The sequence below is a fragment of the Rattus norvegicus genome, chromosome 5 (assembly GCF_021556685.1).
Source record: "Rattus norvegicus strain SHRSP/BbbUtx chromosome 5, alternate assembly SHRSP_T2T, whole genome shotgun sequence".
Lineage (NCBI taxonomy): Eukaryota > Metazoa > Chordata > Mammalia > Rodentia > Muridae > Rattus > Rattus norvegicus.
The window spans coordinates 137,243,437-137,250,895 of NC_141538.1; the positions used below are offsets into that span (position 1 = coordinate 137,243,437).

General features: G+C 46.2%; 1 pseudogene; it reads left to right on the forward strand.

Annotated features, from left to right (window-relative positions):
- The first annotated feature begins 5,671 nt into the window (after positions 1-5,671).
- LOC148006006 (iron-sulfur cluster assembly 1 homolog, mitochondrial pseudogene) lies at positions 5,672-6,200 on the forward strand (annotated as a pseudogene).
- Positions 6,201-7,459: the final 1,259 nt, after the last annotated feature.

Sequence of the window (7,459 nt, forward strand, 5' to 3'; positions counted from 1 at the left end):
AAAAAGAAGGTAGGAGCATAGTACAATCAGGACATGCAGGATTTAAACGTCTCTGCCTTTATTTTGGAAAATAGGTATGAAGGAGTAATTAAAATGACTTGGAAATTTGGGTCTTTCACAAGCTGATGATTGTTGCATTTTTTAGTTGCAACAACATGAAAACAGTTTCAATTGTGAAAAAAAATGAATTAGAGACAACACTGGGACCCTAAGAAAGGAAAAAGTTTTTGAATTTAGGAATTAAGTTTTATATAACATTTGAGAGTGGTTCCTTGGGTAAGGAAGTATAGAATTTGTAAAATTATATACTAGTAAACGAAGTCAAAATGCTGGGACTCTTACAAGAGTCATTGTGTGTAAGGAACAGAAGGCTAGCGGAACCACTGAGCTAAGGGTTAACTTGATTCTTTCTGGCCACTGCCTGGCAGCTTTGCCCATGTCATTTATCATTAGAGCTTCACAGGAAAATGCAAGTAGCTGACCTCGGAGCTCTGAGCTCTGAAGTATAATAAGTTAAAAGTTAAAGTTTAAATAATGATAAGTTTACAATTATTATTATTTTGGCAACAGGCCTGGGAATAGGGGAAGCTTGAAACTTTGGGGAACCATTGTAATTCTTAGTTCTTTGTGGGATGTAGGTATTCTTTTGAACTTGATTTGGTAATGATTATACAATGTATTTTTCTACCTGCTTTTGAATTATCAATAAAAGGCTGGGGCAAGAGAAAGGCTGGAGAGCATGTGAAGAGTAAATGAGAGCATGTGAAGACTGAATGAGAGGGCATGAGAGAGGGCATGAGGGAGCGATGAGAGAGAGTCTGAGAACAAATGTGAGAGTGAGAGAGAGAGCATGAGGAGAAGATGTGAAGAGTGAGTGAGAGAGTAAATGAGAGAGCACATGAGGGAGAAAATGAGAGAGCGAGTGAGAGAGCATGAGAAGAGCATGTGAAGACTGAGTGAAGAGTGAATGAGAGAGGGCATGAGGGAGCGATGAGAGAGAGAGTCTGAGAACAAATGTGAGAGTGAGAGAGAGAGCATGAGGAGATGTGAAGAGTGAGTGAGGAGAGAATGTGAGGTGTGGATGAAGAGTGTGTGTGAGAATGAAAGGGTAATGAACAGAGGTGTGCATGAGTGTGGGAGTCCAGAAAAGAAAACCATAATTAGAAAAAAGCAGAGTGCGCAAGAGAATGCAGTTTGTGTACACTCAAGTTGCAAGAGAGAGAGAGAGAGAGAGAGAGAGAGAGAGAGAGAGAGAGAGAGAGAAAGAGAGACTTTAGCCTTGAAATTGGCTGTCAGTTTGTACCCCAAAACCAGTCTGTGTATATTTATCATGCGGCTTCCAGAGATCCCTGCTTCCAGTGAGAACCCCGATCCTGTGACGAGGATGGACCCGGGCACCTCACCATCTTTCAGTTATTTTATTCCTAGAACCCTCCCACCTATTGTAAATAATGTTAGCTCTTTGTTTTGGGTTTCCAGTCTCTCCATGTATTTGTAGCTTTATAGTAGAGTGTACTTCCTATGGATCTGTTTTCTCCTTAAAATTGGGACAGCCATAACTCCTGTGTCCTGGTGTCATGGGGTGAAATGTTATAAAATTCCACGAAAACTTGAATTACTCTTATAACAATTTCTCTACTAAAATATCTAAAAGGTGCTTTTGAGTAATGGAAGATGGTGAATGGTTTATAAAGTTTGGCATTTGGGAGAAGGCAGAGGGAGGTCTAGGAATTAAGGTTCCCTTGATTGGCCTTCTGATTTTTCTTCCTAGGTTCTTACAACTGAAAATCCAGTTCCACAACAGCTTACCTCCATCCTCCAACCATCTGAGGCTCTTGAGTTTCTCCAAGTCTTCCTGCCGTGGCAGGACAGGGCAGAGCTCCAGCTTAGCTTCAGGTCTTCCTTCCAGCCTCTCTGAGCCCCTGTACAGGACGGCCATGCAAGGCAGCCCAGAGTCATGACTTCCTGCCGTTCCTCTGGGATGACCTGTGTCTACTCTCCTATTCCCCAGGCAGTCCCAGTAACTCTCCCTAGAAAAGGCCTAGCACACCTACCCCGCAAAGCCAGCTAAGGCTCTTCCTGTAAACCAACAAGCTGTGCCTGTTGACCTCATGCTATCCACAGCAAGCGCCCAGCTGACCTATGTCATGGATAATTCCATGTCCTTACTCACTGCATACCAGAACACAGCAGCCACGGGAACCAAGGTGACAGTCCCTATTGAAGACAGCCATACAAACACTCTTTATGATAATCACCTAGCAACTCTTAAAGGGTCCCCTGTGTTGAGCCTCTGTGGTGACCATTCCTCGTTGGAAGACTACACATTCATTTCTGGGGGCCAGATGGTGACTTCCAATGCTGATCAGACTTACTATTGGTAACAGAGGATGACCTTCAATAGTGAGTAGAATGTCAATAGAATTCAGGTGACTATTGCCAGTAATGACCAGACAATCTATAGAAATCAGGCAAAAACCTACATGGACCAGAATGTCAAGAGATAAGATTAAAATTCTCAGTACTCATCAGACCTACTATAGTAGTCATATGACTGTTCACAATGGAAACTAGACTCTCTATGGGGGTCAGACAATGCCTTGTGGCAATGACCAGATACTCTATAGGGGTCAGACAGTGCCCCATGATTCTAAGAAGGCTCTCTATGGGGTTGGGGATTTAGCTCAGTGGTTGAGTGCTTGCCTAGCAAGCGCAAGGCCCTGGGTTCGGTCCCCAGCTCCGAAAAAAAGAAAAGAAAAAAAAAAAAAAAGAAGGCTCTCTATGGGCAAAAAATAATGACCCATGATTCTAACAAAAGTCACTCTGGGGTCCAGACAATTCCTTTTGATAATGATCAGAACTTATGGGGATCAAGCAATGGCCCATGCTTTTAACCAGACTCTCTATGGTGATCAGACAATGCCCCATGATTCAACCAAACTCTATATGGGGGTCACACAGTGCCTTCTGATACTAACCAGATTCTCTATGGGGGTCAGACAATACCTTTTGATTCTAACCAGGATCTCAGAACTTGTACAGTGATTCTAATAAGACTCTGTGTGTGGGTCCGACAATGCCCTTTGATACTAGCCAGGCTCTCCATAGAAGTGAGAAGACCATGACCAGTGAAGAGCTGACATTTTATGGAAACCAGGCAACACCCTGTGATGGTAACCCAACTCTCCATGGGGATCAAACAACAACCCACTTCAGTGATCATACCTTCTGTGAGGATCAACCAGTGAATCCCAGCAGCCAAGTTTCTTACAACTGGACCCAGATAATTGGTTTTCAGACTCTCTGTAGAACTAATAAACCATCCCCATTGATGAACAGACCTTCTAGGGATACCATATGACCTCCTCAGATGGTAACCCAACCTTTTATAGAGGGCAGACAACAACCCCCAATGGTGACCAGACCTGTAATTCAGGATAGAGGATGTCCCTTGTTAGTAGTCAGATGCCCTATGAAGATACAGTCTTAGACTTTTCAATCTCCCATATGGTACATGGTCAAAGCTTCCCTGTGGTGCCAGAAAATCTCCCACGTAGGAAGAATGACCTCAGGACCCCAACCCAATTCATAGGGAAGTCCCACATCTACCATTACTGTGGACATTCTTTTTCAAAGTCTTCTCACCTCACAGGCCATATTCACAAACACACTGGTGAGTGAGGATCTGTCTGGATATGGGGTTTGGGGGATAAGTGACCACAGACCAGCCCTGTATAAGGTTGGCCATTATTTTAAATTATTGCCACATCCTGGAGCTCTGCCCCTGAGGATGCCCTGGGGAAGGCTGTCAAGTTTGGAATTGGGTAGTGAGGTTTTCTCGATCCTCCAGGCTGTAGGGTAGTGTGTGCTGTGCTACAGTCTTCTGTGATGTCTTTGCACTGCATGATGGGATAAGTGGGAAACTAGCTTGTTCCCTTGTAGAGGTCCCTGGTCTCCCCTTCCCAGAGATGAGTTCCCACCATGTTGTCCACACTGTTCTTGAACACCCAGGTTCAAGAAATGCTGCCACCTGAGTCACCAGGGACCTAGAACTATTGACTGATGTCCATTTCAGGCATTCAGCGCTCTCTGTGTTGGGACTCTCTCCTTGGACCCTCTTCCTTCTCACTCACGCCTTCATTGCCTTTCTTAGTCAGCCCTTCCTTACCCCCTCTTTTCCAGTTCCATCTTGCTCCCTGTCTCTCCATGTTCTCCTCAGCTCTCCCACTCCTCTTCCTGTCCAGCTACTCCTTTGCATACCTCAGTGTCCTCTCCATCCACCTTGTTGAACCTTGTGCTCCATCACTGTCAGGATGCCGTCCCATCTTCCCCTGAGTGTAACAAGCATCTCTTTCTCTCTTATCCAGGGGAGAAGCCCTACAAATGCTCCAGATGCATATGGACGTTCTCTTGCTCAGATGAGCTTGACGGACATGTGAGAAAGCATATTGGGGATCAGCACTTCAAGTGTCAAATTTTCCACATGACCAATGGACAATCACATCAACTAAAGGGGCAGTAAAAAAAAAAAAACCAGAAAACCCTCAATGGCTGTAGTGATGGCTCAGTGGTTGAGAACCTGAACTGTTCCTCCAGAGTTCCTGAGTTCACTTCCAAACAACATCATTACATGGCTCACAACAATCTGTAATAGAATTTGATGCCCTCTTCAGGTGTGTGTGAAGACAGCTACAGTGTGCTTATATAAATACAATAAATCAATGTTGTTTTTTTTTAAATAAGCAAACAAACGGGCAACCTCGGGAGGAAGGAGGTTTGGAAGACTATCTAGAATGTACTAGTGACCTGGGAATTTGGAGACTCTCAGGACTCAAAGGAAGGGGACCCTAGATGAAAGGGCCTACAGTCCAGAGAGGGAACTTATTGAATCCACCTCCAGCAGAGAGAAAGGCCATCAAGTGAGGGATGGGGTTGCTATCCCACAGCCCATGCTCTGACCCATAATTCTTCGTGTCTGAAAGAAATGCAGGGATGGAAATGGAGAAGAGCCTGAGGAAAAGAAGATCGAGTAACAGGCCCAAAGTGGGATCCAGTTCAATGAGAGGCCCCAAGACCTGACCCCATTTCTGAAACATTATGCCATTAGGTTGTGGTCACAAAAAGGGACCTACCAGGACTGATCTCCAAAAGACCTAAAGAAAATCTGAAAGGATCAGATGCAGGTATGTGCCCCCGACCAAGGAACAGAAGCTGCTGACACCTCTGATTGAATTAGAGAAAAACTGGAAGAAGCTAAGGAGGTGGGCAAACCCGTAGGAGGACCAGCAGTCTCAATAAATCTGGACCCTTGAGATCTCTTAGACACTGGATCACCAATTAGTCAGCATACACCATCTGAGCTGAGGCCTCCAACCCATAGACAGCAGAGGACACCCAGTCTGGGATCAGTCAGAGAAGATGCACCTAACCCTCAAAGACTGGAGGCCCCAGGAAGTTTAGAGGCCTTGTTGGGTGGGTGGGATGGCGACATCCTTTTCAAGACTGCTCGTGGGTAGTTCCAGAGTTGGGGGGAAGTGTGAGATGTGGAATAATCTGGGGGTGAACCGGGAGGGGAATAAAATCTGGAATGTAAAAATGAATAAAGCCGTGTCCATGGAGAGAAGCTGAGGCCCCATGCTCCAGCCCGAGGCTGCCAGCGCTGCGACGGGACATGTCGGCGTTGTTGGTCTGCGCCGACGCGCGGGCCGTGAGCAAGAGAAAACTGCAACCCACGCGGGCGGCGCTCGCACTGACCCCCTCTGCTGTGAACAAGATAAAACAACTTCTTAAAGAGAAGCCTGAGCATGTGGGTCTGAAAGTGGGCATTCGGACCAGGGGCTGTAATGGCCTCTCTTACAGCCTGGAGTATACAAAGACAAAAGGAGGTGCTGATGAAGTTATTGAAGACAGAGTCTGAGTGTTCATCGAGAAGAAAGCCCAGCTAACCCTGTTAGGCACAGAGATAGACTATGTGGAAGACAAACTGTCCAGTGAGTTTGTGTTCAACAACCCCAACATCAAGGGAACCTGTGGCTGCGGTGAAAGCTTTAACGTCTGAAAGCTGAGGACTGCAAACTCCAGGAGAGCTGGGTCTGCCTTGGAGCATGCCGGAGAAATCATGTGATGTCCCGTGTCGGAAGTTAGTGTGTGGCTGCCTCGTGGTTGAGAATAAAGTGAAGCATTGAAAATCAAGCCAGAGTGTTAGAGTTCCGAAAACATGGTGTCTTTTCTCTGTAAGACACAAACTGGGAGAACATGATGTCTGCTCTCTGGAGGACACAAACTGAGAAACTGTTGAGTCCTCTGTCCTGTACAGAAAACTCCTACCCTGCCCTTATGCTGTAGCCTGCTCTGTGCTAGAACCAGCCTCTTGACCTTTGCTTTGCTGGGAATTGAGGAATGGGATATCGGGTGTGCACCTGGATCACAGAACGGCTTGAGACTGTCTCCTGGCCCTTTCTCACCTCAGGCAGGACAGCTGTGGGGAGCAGTGCAGTGGGACCTTGTTTCCCTCACCTGTGGCGAGGCCCATTGCATCTTTACCACGTGTGTGTTGTCAGATACCTCATTAGCCAGTCCCCCAGCCATCTCAGCTCTGAGTGCCAGTATCAGGAGGTGGGGATCACGGGCCTGGTGTCAGTCTGTCCTCTGGGGCTTGCTTCATGCTGGTTTGCTTAGACCTTGCAGTTGGAAGCGCTTGTGATGAGCAGCCAGGTAGCTCACTTAGACCTGCTTAGAAAGCAGTTCTCAGAGCTTCTGCCCAGCTCTCCCCCTCAGAGGTCACAGCAGACAGTGCTGTCTGAGACACTCGGTGAGGAGACATCCTACCTGGCCAGTGCTCTCACCAGTTTAATTTAGAGACTGCATTAGTTTTCTCTTGAATGGAAGTCTTGTGTAACCCTTCTGTCTGAATGGCTATCGTGTTTACAGCTTTGAAACAGTAGTGTCTTCTTTCACAAGATCTGCAGCAGAGGGGTCCCTCTCAGCACAGCACCTGTGGGGCAGAACATGCAAACGCTTACAGTTGCCAGGGTGCAGATGCTCCCTGCTTCCCGGAGGAAGCTTCTAAGTTTCTTTTTAAAGTGGTCATCACCAGTTTGTTAAGCCACGGTTTTGCTATATAGTACAGGCCAGCCTTGAACCCACAATCCTCCTGCTTTCACGTCGAGAGGCATGTGCTACCACACCTGGATCCCAAGTTTCTCTTTAAGTGGTCTTGATGGACGTGGGTCGGACATCTTAGAACCTGTGAATTCTTCTGTGGAGGCTGAGTCTCACGAAGCTGAGTTTAATATCTGTGCTCCTTACTAAAGTACCGACCACCAAATTGTACAAACTCATAGTTTTATATGAATGTTGATGAGTTTGTATCAAAATGGAATTGTTGATATGTCCTTAATTTGTGCAATATTGTATGAAGAGATTGAGTTATCAATTAAAACCACGCCTCTTTATGATC